At 39.0% G+C, this 16,223-nt stretch overlaps 1 protein-coding gene and 1 pseudogene across 5 annotated transcripts in view; both read left to right on the top strand.

Annotated features, from left to right (window-relative positions):
- The window catches only part of PARD3B (par-3 family cell polarity regulator beta), a 979,753-nt gene that overhangs the window by 839,546 nt on the left and 123,984 nt on the right, over positions 1–16,223 (top strand). The window lies entirely within an intron of this gene.
- Positions 3,573–4,699, top strand: LOC144306018 (small ribosomal subunit protein uS2-like; annotated as a pseudogene).

Here is a 16,223-nt window from a genome sequence, read left to right as displayed (position 1 = left end):
GTTACTCCTTTTACCTTTTATAATTTCCCTAGTATTTATTGTAGCAAATCCTCTGTTTTTATTTTTTATAATTTTATCCTTTTTTTGAGGATATTTTCTCTGGGTATGTACTTATCAGATCTTTTTCTTCTTTTAATATTTAAAAAATATAATCCCGTTGTTTTCTGGCTTTCAATGTTTTCTCCAAAGTCCATTGTCAGTTATTCCCTTGAAGAAAATGTATCTGTTTGTCTTCAATTGCTTTAAACTTTTCTCTGTCTTTGCTTTTCAACAGTTTCACTACAATGTACCTATGTGTGTGCATGTGCATATGTGTTGCTGTATTTAAAACTGAGTAAGCGGGCACCTAGGTAGCTCAGTGGTTGAGCATCTGCCTTCAGCTCAGGTCGTGATCCCAGGATCCTGGAGTTGAGTTCCTCATCAGGCTCCCCACAGGGAGTCTGCCTCTTCCTCTGCCTATGTCTCTACCTCTCTCAGTGTATCTCTCATGAATAAATAAAATCATAATAAATAAATAAAATAATTTTTATTTATCAAAATAAATATCAAAATACTTATCTAAATAAATTGGATAAGGGTTTGTAGACCTTCTTAAATCTGTTTTTCATCAATTTTGGAAAATTCTCAGACAATATCTCTTCACATTTTGTTTTGTACCATTCTCTTTTTTTGGTAGTCTAATAATGCAAAAATATTAGATCTTTTTGTACAGGTACATGTTTCTTGGTTCTGTGCTTTTTTTTTTTAAGCTGTGATTGTTTGGTTATTTTTAAATGCTTTGTCTTCCGATGTATTAATTTTTCCTTTAGCTGTGTCATCTTCTATTAAACCCATTTATTGAGCTCTTAACTTTAGTTATGGTGATTTTCAGTTTTAGTGTGTCCATTTGATTTACCCTGAGATTATACTTCTGTGATTAAATTCTCCATCTTGTCATCTTTTTCTTGAACATATTTAATTATAGTTATTTTGAGAACCATATATAATAATATAAATATCTGGATTAGCTTTGAGTCTATTTACATGATTTGATTTTCCACCTTGTTTTTAGGCCTTTGGTCCTATCTCCTGGTATGCATTGATTGAATGCTAGACTTAGTGCTTAAAAATTGTAGAAATAATCTCAGGCTGATGTTATCTTTTTCCAGAGAGGGTTTACTTTGCTTTTTGACAGGCAAATTAGGGTCATATTGATTTATTCTAGTCTTAGATTTAGATGACTGGAAGCTGGGTTTCAGTTGTTGTAAGGGATAGTCTATTTGTAGTCTATTTACCTTGACTCCTGGGGTATAGCTTTTCTATATTCCTAACCATACATCTGAATTGTTTACTAGACTCTTCTTTGTTAGCAGACCATGGACTCTAATTTCTATCTTGCCAATCCTATGAGAATGTCAAAATCTCTTCTCAGTCTCCAAGTCTCTTAGCCTTTAAGCTCTGCTCATTTTATTTAGCATCTGAATCTGTACCACTTACGAATTAGCAAAAGACTTGCAGGGAAAAGTGCCACAGAATATTAGGCTTATTCAATCTACTTATCTACTTTTTCAGAATCATTCTTGATCCCTCAGGTTCTGGCTCCTTTAACTCTCTAAAGCTTTCAAGCAGCTTTTTAATTTTTTTTCCATGTCTGTCCAGTTATTCCAGTTCTTCTCACAAAAGTGAGAATGCAGCAAAGTCTTCCACCGTTACCAAAAATGAAACTCCCTTATCCATTTTTAATGCTAAGTGTTAATATCATAATAATGTAAATTTATAGTTAATAGACTTTGTTATTAATGGGCTAAAAGAACAAATACATATGAAAGCCATATGTAAAGGACCTAGTACATAGTAGGTACTCATAGTAGGCACTCTAAATGATTATAGATTTGAATTTAAATATATACTGATTTTGGAGAAGGTATTGAAGAGATTGGTCATTAGCATTCAGTTTTCTTCATGTTGGTCTTTCTTTTTGATTCCCTACAGTACAGCAATCACTCTATGCTCTTGAACATTGGTCTCATGAACCTTTACATCAGTATCATTTCCAGAAGTTATCTCTCTCTACCATGCTCTCACTCAGAGACCCTGGAGGCCATCCTCGCCATTTTGGTGAACAAGAGGGAGGACAGATTTGTTTTCTCTCATAGTTCATGTCTCAGTGTTGTTCCATAAAGAATAGCTAATCTTATGGTGCTCCACTTCTATCACAGCTTCTACTTGCTGCCGCTTTCTTCCTGCCTTTTTCTTCTGGCAGTGAGGCCAGTGTTGGTGAAAGCTGGCAAGTATCTTGAAAACCGGTTTATCTGGGTACTTATATGCATGAAAACTAAGAAATGCCAAGAAAAAGAAACAGAACTAGATCTAAGTATTTTAGAAATTTGGGATATTACAGTATCAAAAGGCTCATATGTGCATAATTCCAGTTTCAAGTCTGGAAAACAGCTTTCACAAGTGTATATGATTTCCAAGTCTCAAAACTAACTCACTGGAAAACAAGAAATGTAAAGCAGTAGACTTCAGTCATAATTTTCAGATCATTTGAGTCTATGTGCAGTTTTGAAGAGGCTCGGTTCATAAACTTCCTTTTGGGTCATTTTTTTTTCTGTGGGAGAATTTCTCCAAACCTTGCTATATCAAATAAAGTATGTCCAGCATCTGTTCAGGTATGAACTTTAGGCTCTAGAAACATAATATTTAGGATGATTTTCAAGATTAAGGATGATGAAAGTGATGGTACCTTAACATAGTATTCATTGGACACTTAATATATTCTCAGTATTAAGACATTTCTTATATAATGTTGCCTCTTGAGCAATGTTTAAATGTCTATTACTTCTCTTGAGATTATTATCTATCTCCAAGTGTTTTCAAAGCATAGAATTTGAAGTTCCTAAGTGTGAATCTTAATTCGACCACTCAGTGGTCCTTGGCCATAGTATGTAACATCTTTGAGCCTCTCTTCACCTCTAGGTGAAAATGATACCATATCTCATAGGATTTTTGGACATGTAAAGAGTTGATGCATGTCAAACCTGTAGCACAGTGGCCTTGTATTGAATGCTCATTTTAGTCATGTTTTTCCCCCATTTTTCTACCACTGTTTGTTAAAATGCCCTCTCTTTCACTACATCAGTCAGGTGAAGAAGTAGAGAATAGAGATATCTAAAAATATAAGAAAAAAGGATTACAGGAACCATTGATGATATGCCCTGAACCTGTTTAGCTCCAGGCCAGGGCTTAGGAAACATGGTTCTTTAACACTCATGTGAGTTCCATTAAAATTTACTTTTTAATAGATCCTCATTCAACCTGGGGAGGGGTCCCTATCACATGGTTTTGCATTCCCATCATAACTTAAAGGGAGGGATCCCTGGGTGGCGCAGCGGTTTGGCGCCTGCCTTTGGCCCAGGGCGTGATCCTGGAGACCCGGGATCGAATCCCACGTCTGGCTCCCGGTGCATGGAGCCTGCTTCTCCCTCTGCCTGTGTCTCTGCCTCTCTCTCTCTGTGTGTGTGACTATCATAAATAAATAAAAAAAAAATAAAAAATAAAAAAATAAAATAACTTAAAGGGAAACTTTCAAAATGTCCAGAGCCCTTGACACCCTGCAAATGAAGGAAGAGGAAGTCCTCAAATTCCTTGCAGCAAGAACCCACCTTGGAGGCACCAACATTGACTTCCAAATGGAACAGTACATATACAAAAGGAAGAGTCTACATCATAAATCTGAAGAGAGGGGATCCCTGGGTGGCTCAGCAGTTTAGTGCCTGTCTTCGGCCCAGGGCATGATCCTGGAGACCCAGGATCAAGTCCCACATCGGGCTCCCTGCATGGAGCCTGCTTCTCCTCTGTGTTTCTGCCTCTCTCTGTCTCTCTCTCTCTCTCTCTCTCTGTCTCTCATGAGTGAATAAATAAAATCTTTTAAATAAATAAATAAATAAATAAATAAATAAATAAATAAATAAATAAATAAATTTGAAGGGAACCTGGGAGAAACTTCTGCTGGCAGCTCATGCTGTTGTTGCCATCAGCTCAGCTCATGTCGATGCCATATCATTCATTCCCTGGCCAGGAATACTGGCCAGTGAGCTATGCCGAAGTTCACTGCTGCTTCCAGAGCCACTCGTATTGTTGTCTGCTTCTTTCCTGGAAACTTCACTAACCAGATCCAGGCAGCCTTCTGGGAACTGAGCCTTCTGGTGGTTACTAATCCCAGGGCTGATCATCAGCTCTCACAGAGGCATCTTATGTTAACCTATCATTGCTCTGTGTAATAGACTCTCCCCTGCACCATGTGGACGTTGCCATCTCCTGCAACAGGGGAGCTCACTCAGTGAGTCTGGTGTGGTGGATGATGGCCCGGGAAGTTCTATGCATGCATGGCACCATTTCCTGTGAACACCCATGGGAAGCCATGTCTGATCTCTATCTAGTTCTACAGAGACCCTGAAGAGATTGGAGAGGAAGATCAGGCCACTGCTGAAATGGCCATGACCAAGGAGGAATTTCAGGATGAATGGACTGCTCCAGCTCCTGAGTTCACTCAACTTAAAGTCGCAGACTGGTCTGAAGGCATGCAGGTGCTCTCTGTGCCTATTCAGTAGTTTCCTACTGAAGACTAGAGCACTCAGTCTGCCACTGAAGCCTGGTCTGTAGCTCCCACTGCTCAGGCCACTGTGAATGGGTAGGAACAGCCACTGAGTGGTCTTAAGTTTCTCTTCCACAAAGACAAACAAAATGGAAATAAGATTGATGGAAAATAAACAGTTTCTAAGAAAAAAAAAATCCCCATTCATTCAACAAATATTTGTTGAGTGAAATTTGGACAAAGTCCTTACTGTCATGGAAGTTAAGATCTACTAGAAGAGACAAATATTAAATACTTAATTATAAGTACTACTAAGGAGAGGCACAGTGTGCTATAAACATATTTGACATTGTGAAGGATCAAGGAAGGATTAAATGAGAAAGTGACATTTAAGTTGAGACAAGAAGAATGAGTAGTTAAGAGTAGTTTGGTGGTGAAAGGGGAATGAAAGGCATTTCAGACAAAAGAGCAGCATGGGGAAAAAAAGAGCAGCATGGGGAGAAAATCCTGATGTGAAAAGGAGCTTGGCATATGTGAAGTGAAAGAAGTTTCTCTTATGGACATCAGGTAGAGAACAAAGAGGCTTAGTAATCGGGTGAGTTAATCAGTCAGCGTGGCACCTTTCCTTCATTGGACCAAGAGGTATGTCCTAGTGCAGGTCACAGTGCAGGTTCCCATTTTCTTCATCACATGTCAGGGCACCCATCACTTCCAGCCTATTCAGGAACATGCATCCTAACTCCCAAAGACCTAACCCATTTCCCACCCATCACTTACTCTCAGGGCTATGAGATGCCTTATTAATCTGATATATGTATGCTTCTGCGGTTAAAGATAAACTTTTAAGCAACCAAGGTAATAATTCTCAAACATGAGCTTGCAGAATCATCTGGAAATCTTGTTAAATCACAGAGCTCCTGACTTAGTAGGTCTGAGATGGAACCCTAAAATTGATGTGTCTAACAAGCTGCCTGTGGCACTGATGCTGCTGGCTTCCATACCAGGTTAAGGCACTAGGTTAAGGTGTCTTCCTTCTTTCCATAATTTGACGGTTGCCTTTAGTTCCTTAACACAAAGAAAAATGTTCAGGGAGTTTTTGAAGGGAACATACTAAAATCAAAACTAAACTCTGTGAGTGACTGCTACATTTGCCTAATTGGACTGTACCTTTTTGTTAGCAAGACTGACTTAAGAACTGCATTCCCAATATTTAGCACATAGTAGGTACCCAATACATGTTTATTAAATGAATTGATGATCAGTGAAGGAATCACAGAATCGATGTAGCTTAGTGGATTTTATACATTAGTTTTTGGAAAGCTCTGATAATTCCTTTCAGCCTGAAAGGTCTTCTAGGAGGATGAATTGTTATTCTCTTGGAATCCAGCCTCAGAAATTGCAGAGTCAAGATATGCTTGTATTTTAAGTACTTACTTGGATTAAAAACTGAATTGCTAACAGGATTACAAAATGCCAAGTTTGCTGAAACTCAAATTGTTTATGCGCATGTTTGGTTCTTAGTTCTTTCGTCAATCAGTACATTTCTGTTTCTAATTACAGTCAATGTTTGTTTAGTTTTTTTTTTTGACACCTGCACATGAATTCTCAGTCAAAACCGCTTCAGCAATTTGCACAGGTATGATATAAGTAAAACGAGGCTCATAACCACCATGTGTCACCTACCCTACGTGTCTAATGAATTCAGAGGTGTTGTACCTCAATTCACATTGTGATTCAGAAAACGGTCTGCTATTTTTCCCATTTTCACTCCCACAGTGTTGTAAAACATTTTTAATGAACACTCTAACAATTTTCCTCATTCCAGGAGCATGGAGTTTTAATAGATGATGCAACATAATTTTCATTTGTGATTCCTCATTTTTGCCTATCCTTGGGATCTCTGTATTTGGATACTAGAAAAAGAAAAATGCCCAGGATTACTATAATTCTCCAAAATATAATGTCTATTACTACTACCAGTCAAATCAATTACAGACTCGTAGTCTAGTCCCTGAAGTTTGGAGGTGGTTTTGACGGGGGCTAGCCATCAAATCTCAAATATGACCCAAGCATAGATCATGGGTGAAAGCCTTCCATGTGCCATGATGAACCATCCTGAACAATTCTGCACCCAGTTTTTAACTTGGACCTTGACCCTGGCTGACACCGGTAAAATTGCAAGTAATTTCTCTGTGGGCTCTAATAATCAGAGGCCTACTCAGAGAAAAAGTCATTTCAGCATCAGCTGACAATTATTTTTTTGCCCTGAATGTCCCTCCCTGCCCTTTTATTTGGTTTGAACTGACTCACCTAATTGGGGTCAACCACTGAAAAAGGATGTGCTGCTGGATTTGTTGTTTCTGAATGCCCAGTGCTAAAGAATGTCTTGGGGATGACATTTCTTATTTTTCTTAAAACATAAAGGTTGGAGAATTTGAACAATGGATGCAAAATATCATTGCAAGGGTGCCGTCAGTAAGGACAACTCAACTGATATGGGAATATTCTCATACCTGCATCACCTTTGGGCATCCAGAGTAGTTGTGGCCTGGCCAGGCAGTGCTTTCCAGCCCTTCGACAGGCAGCAGAATGATGTCAGTGTTAACATTTCAGTGCACATTAATTCTTTAAAAAAAAAAAAACTGTCATTTAATTTAAGTGCTTATATGCATATGGTTAATTAAGAAGCCAAAATTGGCTATAAGCTTGGTGAGCTCTAAGAACAGGGAGAGAGAGATCATTACGCTTCTGCTCATGGTTTAGCTATTTGTGAACCAGCTGATAATGTGCAAAATTAAGATTTCGTAAGTGGCATTTTAAATGAATGGTTAATGGCTGAAGATTAATTAAACAGTCAGAGTTGCTGAAGAAAAGCTGTTAAAAAATTATGTTTATAGGCCAGTCACTTGCATGCTGAACTGAAATCCTGATAGATTGTGGCCTTTCTGCTTACCAAGAGAGCATTTTAACAAAGCAGGCCTCCTGAAGTAGGAAAGCCCACCCCTCTCACACACCAGGCAGCCACGGCAGCAGCCTCAGGGATGGCCCTTTGGAATAAAAGCTGCCAAGGAGGACAACAGGACTAGAAAAGTGTTATATTGAGGGATCTTCACTAAAACCTTCATCCCAGGTAGCCAGGCATATTTTATTTTTCTATGAGTTGCTTAGTTCTGAGTTAGAGTATGTAGAACCCATGGGGGTTTTAAGAAGCTACTCTAATTCTGTAAGAGAGGTAAAGAATTGCCATATATTGTTTTCAGCCTGTAGTGGGTACTTCTTTAAGTCTGCAACTGCTAGCCCTCGTGGAAGTAGAAAAATGGGTTTTGTACCTCCAGCTCTCCACATGGGTTCTTTGGGGAAAGATTTACTTTGTGCATAGGAGGCATTGTAAAAATATTTTTGGAATTCATTTGTCATAGCTTTACTCTACAAATACTGGATAAATAAATGAATGAATGACCTACCTCAAAATTGAGTGTAGGAGAATATCAGAGACTTTTTTATAAATGCCATCCCATCTGTGCAATTAAATAGTCACCCTACTCTTCTGCACCAGGTATCCATGGGTGCCTATGCAATGATAGTGTCCTAGCCTCCCAGGACCTGGTCCTAGGGACCATATAGTCTAATAGGAGACACAGACATGTCAACAAGTAAATCACAGCCACCCTAAGTACAGTCAGAGTGGTAAAGGAGGGGAGTGAGGAATCTCACTGGGGGTCGGGGGGACAGGCAGCAGTGTATTTTCCTATAATTTGGAAAGGAAATTAATTCTACCTTTAAAAAAAAAAAAAGAAACACTAACATTAAAATGTGATTTTTCTTTTTGAGTTCATTCATTTCAATTCCCTGCTTCCAGGCAGAAGACCCACATCATGCAGGCCAGACAGTTGTGTCTCCTGTTTAAAAGTTCCCTAGAGAAGGAAATCCTACAGCCTCCCTTGGTATCCTGTTCCAGTGTTTAATCACCCTTCCAATCAAGAAGTTAATCCTATTTCCTCTTCTCCAGCCTTCTTTGGCTTGGTGGAACCTGTAGAACACCCAGGAGACCCCCTGGAAGCCTTGAGAAGTTAATTAGTCGACACCGGGCTGCTCTAGGTTCACCGGTGTGCCTTGTAATGGTGAGGCTGTGTACGTGCACAGTTGTAATGGTATGGTTTTGTTAGATCTCTAATAAGCCAACATCATTTTCCTCCTGGTCTAAAGACAAAGAGTAATTTGAAATTTCCGTGTGATTTTAAGAAATTGTTTTATTATAATTACATCTACATATTTACTGAAGTTTGGCCTAATGTCATATAACTCAAAAACCCAATGGTATGTGTTGATAAGTAATAAAATTAAGGATTATTAGTAATAATAGCCAACACCAAATATTACTGACAATTTGCTATGGCTAGACGCTGTACTAATTGCTTTGCATATATCATTTAATGTTGACCAAGTAGTACTATTACTGTCCCCGAGGTACAAATGAGGAACCCGAGTTGCAGAGAAGATGAGGGACTGGCCCACTGTCATCAGGGATGGGCCAGGTAGCCTGAACCCAGAGCCTCGACACTTAACCACTGTGCTATGTTTACTGCTGTATTCATTTTTTTTAAATTGTTTTCTTTCTCCAGAGTTCTATTTCAGTCTGTACTCTTTTTTCTCCCATGTGTATAAAGTCCAACTCTATAAACTTTCCTTGTGGAAGATAATAGCACTGTTGAATAATAGTCCCAGGCCAATGACAGTTCTTTCTGCAATTATGGGCAGTTGAGTGGCAAGTCCCTTCTACTTAAAAAAAAAAAAAAGGCAGTAGCGGTTCACTTTAGAAAAGCTGATAATTCAAAGCTTTTCCATTTTCCATTCTGGTGAAAATCGAATTGATGCAAAAGAAAAGAAAACAGGTACTTCTGGGAGAAAACTGGTACCATTGAAAGGATAGGGTAAAAACTTGTTCGCAGATGCCAGAAGCATCTGGGGAGCAGTGATGTCCAATAATTGCAGCTAAAAGCTGCATTAATTGACCAGCGATGGGTTGGAAGCTACCTCCAACCAGGATCCTTAACTCACTGGTGCTCTTTTCCTAAACAGAGTAAGAAGGGGGAGGTCACCTTCCATGGGGTTCTCCAGACAGAAAGGAAGCAGCTGTGACAGAGACCTATATTTTCTACAAAGGAAAAGCTTGGCTTTTCAAAACTGATGCATTCAAATCACCAGGCAATCTTGTTAAAATGCAGATTTTGATTCCAGAGGGCCTAGGTGGGCCTGAGGTTCTGCATTTCTAACAAGCTCCTGGTGACGGTCACCCTGCTGGTCCCGGGATCACACTGTGATCAACTAGGGTGCAGACTAGAAGAAAGCAATGCTTATTTGGTTTTGTTTTTTTATATCATGCAAAATAAATGTGTGGCAAATCTTTTTAAAACCTTCTAAAGTTTCAGCCGTCATTTCCCCATTTTGGTGAGTTGGCCAAGAAAGCTCATTCCTTTACAAGCCAGAATGTTCTGTGGCTTTGCTCCAGTTCTGTTTCCTGGAAGAGAGAATATGGCTTTCTTTTTGTCTTACTGTCATTGTAAAGGCTACCCTCTGCATCAGTGTCCATGTTTTGACCCTTGTTGCACTCCAAGGAGCCTCTTGCACCTTAGCAACATGCTCTGTCTCCACAGTTGAATGGGCATAAATTTGAATTTCTTTTCTCAAATGCTGTTACAAACCTGCCAAAAAAAGCTTTATCACTGCAAATAAGTAATCCACTGTTCCCACCACACCCCATTCAATTAAGAATCTCAGTGGCTCTGTTTATTCCACCATTTGATTTAAAGGCAGTCATATTAAAATAACGTATTATTTGTGGACTGGTAATATTTTAATTAAATACTATCTCAACTTCTCTGATCAAACATATCATCCTCATTGACCTGCACCCTAAACAAACACAAAAGTTTCTAGAGTATGTCCTTTTAGATGTTTTTGTTTGAATGCCAGTATTTTAGATTAAATTATTTATCCCCTTTTTTGAACAATAACAACAAAAGTTGACACCATTAGAACCATGTTTAACAGTGAAGAGAGAGAAAACGAATTTTTTTCTGGGGGTTGAGTTGCATTTCAGTGTATTTATTAATTATGGGAAATGCCACTGGATTATAATAAATGGGAAGATGTTCTCAATTAATGAGACTTTCTTCTCTATGTAGGAAATAGTCAAATCAAGAACAGAATTACTAAGCCCAACCTGATGTCAGGACAGTTGGACAGCTTGACATTAGTTTAGAGCAGCTCTGAGAGAAATATAATGTCAACCACATATTTAATTTTAAATTTTTAGTAGCCTCATTTTATAATATATTTTATTTAACCAAATATATGCAAAATATAATTTCAACATATGTTCAAAACAGCTATTATAGAACTGTTTTATACTTCTTTTTTCATAGTAAGTCTTCAACATCTGGTGTGTATTTTACACTTTACAACACATCTCAATTTGGACTAGCGGCATTTCAAGTGTTCAATAGCCATGTGTGACTATTGGCTGCCATATTGAAATACCAGAATCTCTTCAGCATATTTCCAATGGTGGCTGATGTTTCACTTTGAAGTTTTCCAGATAGGGAGTCCAGGGTAATGAGAAAACTCTTTCATTTAAGGATAGCACCTATGGTGGAAAACTTTTTCTTATGTTAAACCTGCCGCTAGGTAAGAACTACTTTTCCTTCCTTCACAGAGTTTATGGGCTAGAGTAAGAAAAAGACATGTAGGGGTGCCTGGGTGGCTCAGTAGCTGAGCATCTGCCTTTGGCTCAGGTTGTGATCCTGTGGTCCTGGGATCCAGTCCCATATCAAGCTCCCTGCATGGAGCCTGCTTCTCCCTCTGCCTGTGTCTCTGCCTCTCTCTTTGTGTCTCTCATGAATAAATAAATAAAATCTTTTTTAAAAAAGACATGTAAACAATTTTCTCTCCCAGGGAACAGACAAATCAGCCCTGCCTTTTCTGTCTGTAGAAACATGTACCCCAATTTAAGTCTCAGCTGCCACGTAGTGAGGTAACCTCAAAATGGGCTGAGCTAGACAAGGTGCAAATCTAGTCACATCCCAGCTCTGTCCTTGTTTTGCCTGGAAGGGAGACAGACCAATGATCCAGCCCAGCCTAAAAGGCTCTACCTGAGACAGGAGGATGGAGCCTGGCCTTCAGACAGGACACCTGGTCCCCATGAATCAAGATTGGTCACCTGCTAACTCAGGTAGAAGGTAACTAATTACAGCAGTGTAACATTCTCATTTAACTACAATCCTTCCCCCCACCAATGATATTCATTCAGCCAGGAATAGTGAAGAAAGTGCTTTAGAGCAGAACCATCTCTTTCCATGAGTTTAACTCTTATTCTTGTTAAACTGATCATCCTCTCAAGATGTCATGTCTCTAGAATTTTATAATGACAGACTTGATCTTCACTTAATTAATACCCATTTTTAATTACAAGCCTTTCTTGCCTACTATTGCTGCTATTTTGTATCTGTGACACATCAATATAGAGTACCATTACTTAGGTGCTTGCTCAAGCTAGAAATTTAGAACCTTCTTGAGGCTTCCATATCCCTCAGCCCCACAAGTGGACTCTTTCCCAGGAAGATCCATGGGAATGGGTCTTGGGTAGCCAGTGGTGACCTTGGTTGTCATGTCTGTGCTCTGCATTTCCCCAGTGAGGAAATGCTGTGGGATTCAACATTCCTTACACACTTCTTTTGATCCATTGTGCTTTCCCATTGACATGCTGCTCTAAGCTGGACAAGGCTCAATCTGGGGTGCTATAGTGGCTGAACTAGGGAACGTGATCTTCTGCTCCCAACATGCATTGCCTGTTACTGATGCGTCTCAAAATACAGCTCTCTGTTTGATGCTCTTCTTGTCCCTATCCTCCCAACTTTCTAAGGCCCCCAACTTCAGTTTCATGACCCAAGATCATTGCTCTAATTGAACATAGTGCCATTTCTCTCTGTACCTGTTTTTTTTTTTTTTTTTTTTTTTTGCTTTTTGTTTTTATTTTCCTGGTGAAGCCCTATGTGTTATTCAGGATTTAGCCCAGACATTACTTGTTTATTTCCTCAATGAGATCCTGAAGCAGGAACTATATTTTTACTTCTAATCCCAGCATAGTTCCTGAAGCATCTTGTATTCAGTAAATATGCATTGAAAAAGTGAATGAATATAAGTGGCTCTACTCTTAGCTGCATGGCTTTAAGATCATGGAGCTTTCCTGTCACACTCTTGGGCTCGCCAACCTCCTAGGCTAATATGACTTGTCTGGCTTCCTGGTCAGCACGGCCTCCCTCTGATTGTCTCTCCTCTCTGATCTGCTCTGATGTTTGAGTTTCAGTGATCCCACAGGTTTCTCCTGACCCTTGTTTCTCAGGATTGAGGTGGCATATCCTACTTCTGTTCTGCCAAGAAATGCCTCCTCACCAAGGTCCCCTTGGTTAAAGACTTCCCAGGACACACAAGTCACTATTTCCTCCATCTGGTCTCTGCCTCAAACACTTCCTAAGGACACAAGGAGTAGTTACTATTAAGAAACTATAGTCAGCTTGATACAGCTGCTCCACCAAGAGAAAAGGCTCTTGTTGGCAATTACATTTTTGTAACTCTCCTTCCCATGCCTAATATTTGACTCTTGTTGATCTCCAGTCACCTCTACTGTTATATTCCAGAGAATTTTGCTTGAAATGAGCACTGAACTTATTGATCTCTAGTTTTCTAGAATTTGCTTTGGCCATTAAAAAAAAAATTGGCTGTGATTTGCTCACCCCAAGTATCTGGACACATCTTTCATGGTCTGTAATTTCTCAGAGATACCATCTATGCTTCTAAGGGCACACCTCCCAGCTCTTTCAAAACCACGGACATAATTTGTGAGTACTGACAACTGGGATGCCTTTAAAGCATCTTGGATGGTATATTTTTCTCTCTTTCCTACCATCCTTTTCTTTTCTGGCTCCCTTCTGTCTTCCCTTGATGGAGATGCCAGATGAGTCACTTAATGTCTCTGCATCTTTCCCTATCTGTAAAGATGGGAGGGTGGGTCTATGTGATCTCAGCACTTCCTTCTAGCTCCAAAATTATATGGTTTTGAGATTCTTTAATGGGAGCAAAATAGGAGTTCAGGTTGCTCTGCCTTTTCTCTGGTGCTGTTATCATGTCAAAGCATCTCCCAGCAGTGGCCTATCCTTTCTTATTCCTCTCTACAGTAGCTCTAACAATCAAATAAAAAATAAATCTTTAATTTCATTACCATTTGTTTTACGAGGCCCCTGAGTTCCCTTTGAGCTTTGCTTCTCTGACCATCTCAGACCTCTTTGCTACCTTCTTTGTTAACCACAGTGCCATGGATCCATCCTCTTTCTCCCTCTGCTTATTGCTGCAAGAATGCTTCACCCTAAACCCAGATTTCAAGAATTAGAACATTAGTGTAAAGCTCCCTAAACTCTCACATTGGAAATCTCTTTTATCTGTTATCCAGGTGGTCCTCTCCTTAGATAATGAGAACTTGGGTTATGAAATTGTAAAAAGCTTTTGGCAGTGGAATTTTACAGACACGCACACACACTTTGTGATTTTTTTCCCCTTACAGCAATTGAATATCAAAATTTGTAACTATACTATTATAAACTTTACTTTTATAGAAATGTTCCTTTAAAAAGATAAAAGAGAATCTCTTTGATTCAATAATAATATCAAAACCTTTCAAGGAAAGGCAAGGACTGTGGAATACAGGAATATAGGCAAGTCACTCTCAGTATTTCCAGGGCAGTCTCTGCCCCCTTCCCCACTTAATTGCTCTGGCCTGGAATCTATTGAAGACATACCTATAAAACTGATGAAGTCAGTTTTCAAACAGCTGTGGGCCTTGCCTTCTGAGAGTTTATAGAGTCCTTTGTGGGCCAAGGTAGAGAAAATAATGTTTGGGTCTATATTAAATAGTATGAAAAATGGTATGGAATTTACCACCAAATCATGGGAAACTCTTAAATAGATTTCTTAGCACACTGGCCTATAATAGGCAGGTGAGCATGAAAATATTCTTTAAAACAAAGTCTGTTTTGATTTTTTAAGCCCAGGAATGATGTGTATCAGATATCAGAAGGGAGCATTGATCCTTGTAGTCTGACATTTGACAAATTGCAAGTTGCATCCTTGTTCATACCCTTTAATTCAGAGACTAGAAGTGTTGTTTACAGTTTCGTCTTTGTAGGTGAATCCGTGTTGATGTTTGTTATTGGGCACAGTAAGGTTGCCCACATGTATACCTGTGGATCCATAGGTAAAAACATGGTTTATCATTTTCTATTTTACATTCCATATTTCATTTTATGTAACTTAAGCTAGGTTTTCATATTGATCTATTCAACCTCTGTTTCTACGTACACTTTTTTTCCTAAATTACATTAGCTTAGCTTGTAAGCATTAGCTTACACAAAAAGGGCATTATCAGCGAAAACTCGTTTTTTACTTTCTAAGTTTAAAAATAGCAACCTATGAGAAACTCACTAGAAAATACCTTAACCATTAATTGGGCAAAACAGTAACATTCAAGGTAACATATACTGTATTGTCCATTTATGTCCCAACTGAAATGAAACTTTACTTTGATTGGGACTGTCACAGATAATTTCTGCACGTAAAATATATCTAGGGACAGCTTTCAAATGGAGTTGTCACTTTTTGTTTAGCAGGCAGGAGACTCTCCATTGTTGTCAAACCCTCTTTACAAAAGCATCACTAACCCAGTGATACACAGTTGTAGGGAAAAGGGAATCGTCACTCAGCTTACTTGGAACAAACAAGAGCACGGTTGGTCTCTGTCAGCGTGCAGTGTGTCTGAGGGCTCTTTTGTTTAGCTGGGCTTCCCTCTAGCCAGCAATGCTTTTAAAGTCTTGGAATTAGATTTCTTTCTCCTGTGCTGGTTTTTGAAAGGTGTAAATAGATTAATGCATATTGTTATTCTCTGAAAGTAACATAGGATATGTAAACTGTATAATTTGAGTTGTCTGCTCAACTCATGAAGTCATGGAAAGGTAAGAAGAAAAACTCACCCTTCTCTAGATTTGCACACACACACACACACACGCTTTCTCTTTAGTGCCTTTCAAAGTTGTCCTCATTTTCTTAAGATTAGAGCCAAGATGTTCACTTTATAAAGAATCAGCAAAATAGTATAGGTTAGATTTTGTCCACTGCTAAGCTGTTAAGTTTTGATTTTGGAGTACATACAGGCCACCATATTGAGTTTTATAATGAATATTTTGTGTCAGATGTAGTATGTGATGATATATAATATATGATATAATCTGTACCATAAAAGGGAGGCTAGGGACACCTGGGTGGCTCAGTGGTTGAGTGTCTGCCTTCGGCTCAGGGCGTGATCCTGGGATCCTGGGATGGAGTCCTGCATCGAGCTCCCTGCAGGGAGCCTGCTTCTCCCTCTGCCTATGTTTCTGCCTCTCTCTCTCTGTCTCTCATGAATAAATAAATAAATAAAATATTTTTATAAAGGGGAGAGGATAAATAAATTATGTTGATTTCTACACATTTGTCTCTTTCGAGACCTCACCTATACATTGTCAAGGAATAATAATTCTCAATCCTTAAAACTTACTCGATG

This window comes from Canis aureus, chromosome 36, assembly GCF_053574225.1.
Source record: "Canis aureus isolate CA01 chromosome 36, VMU_Caureus_v.1.0, whole genome shotgun sequence".
NCBI classification, from domain to species: domain Eukaryota; kingdom Metazoa; phylum Chordata; class Mammalia; order Carnivora; family Canidae; genus Canis; species Canis aureus.
This window is presented reverse-complemented; position numbering and strand designations above follow the sequence as displayed.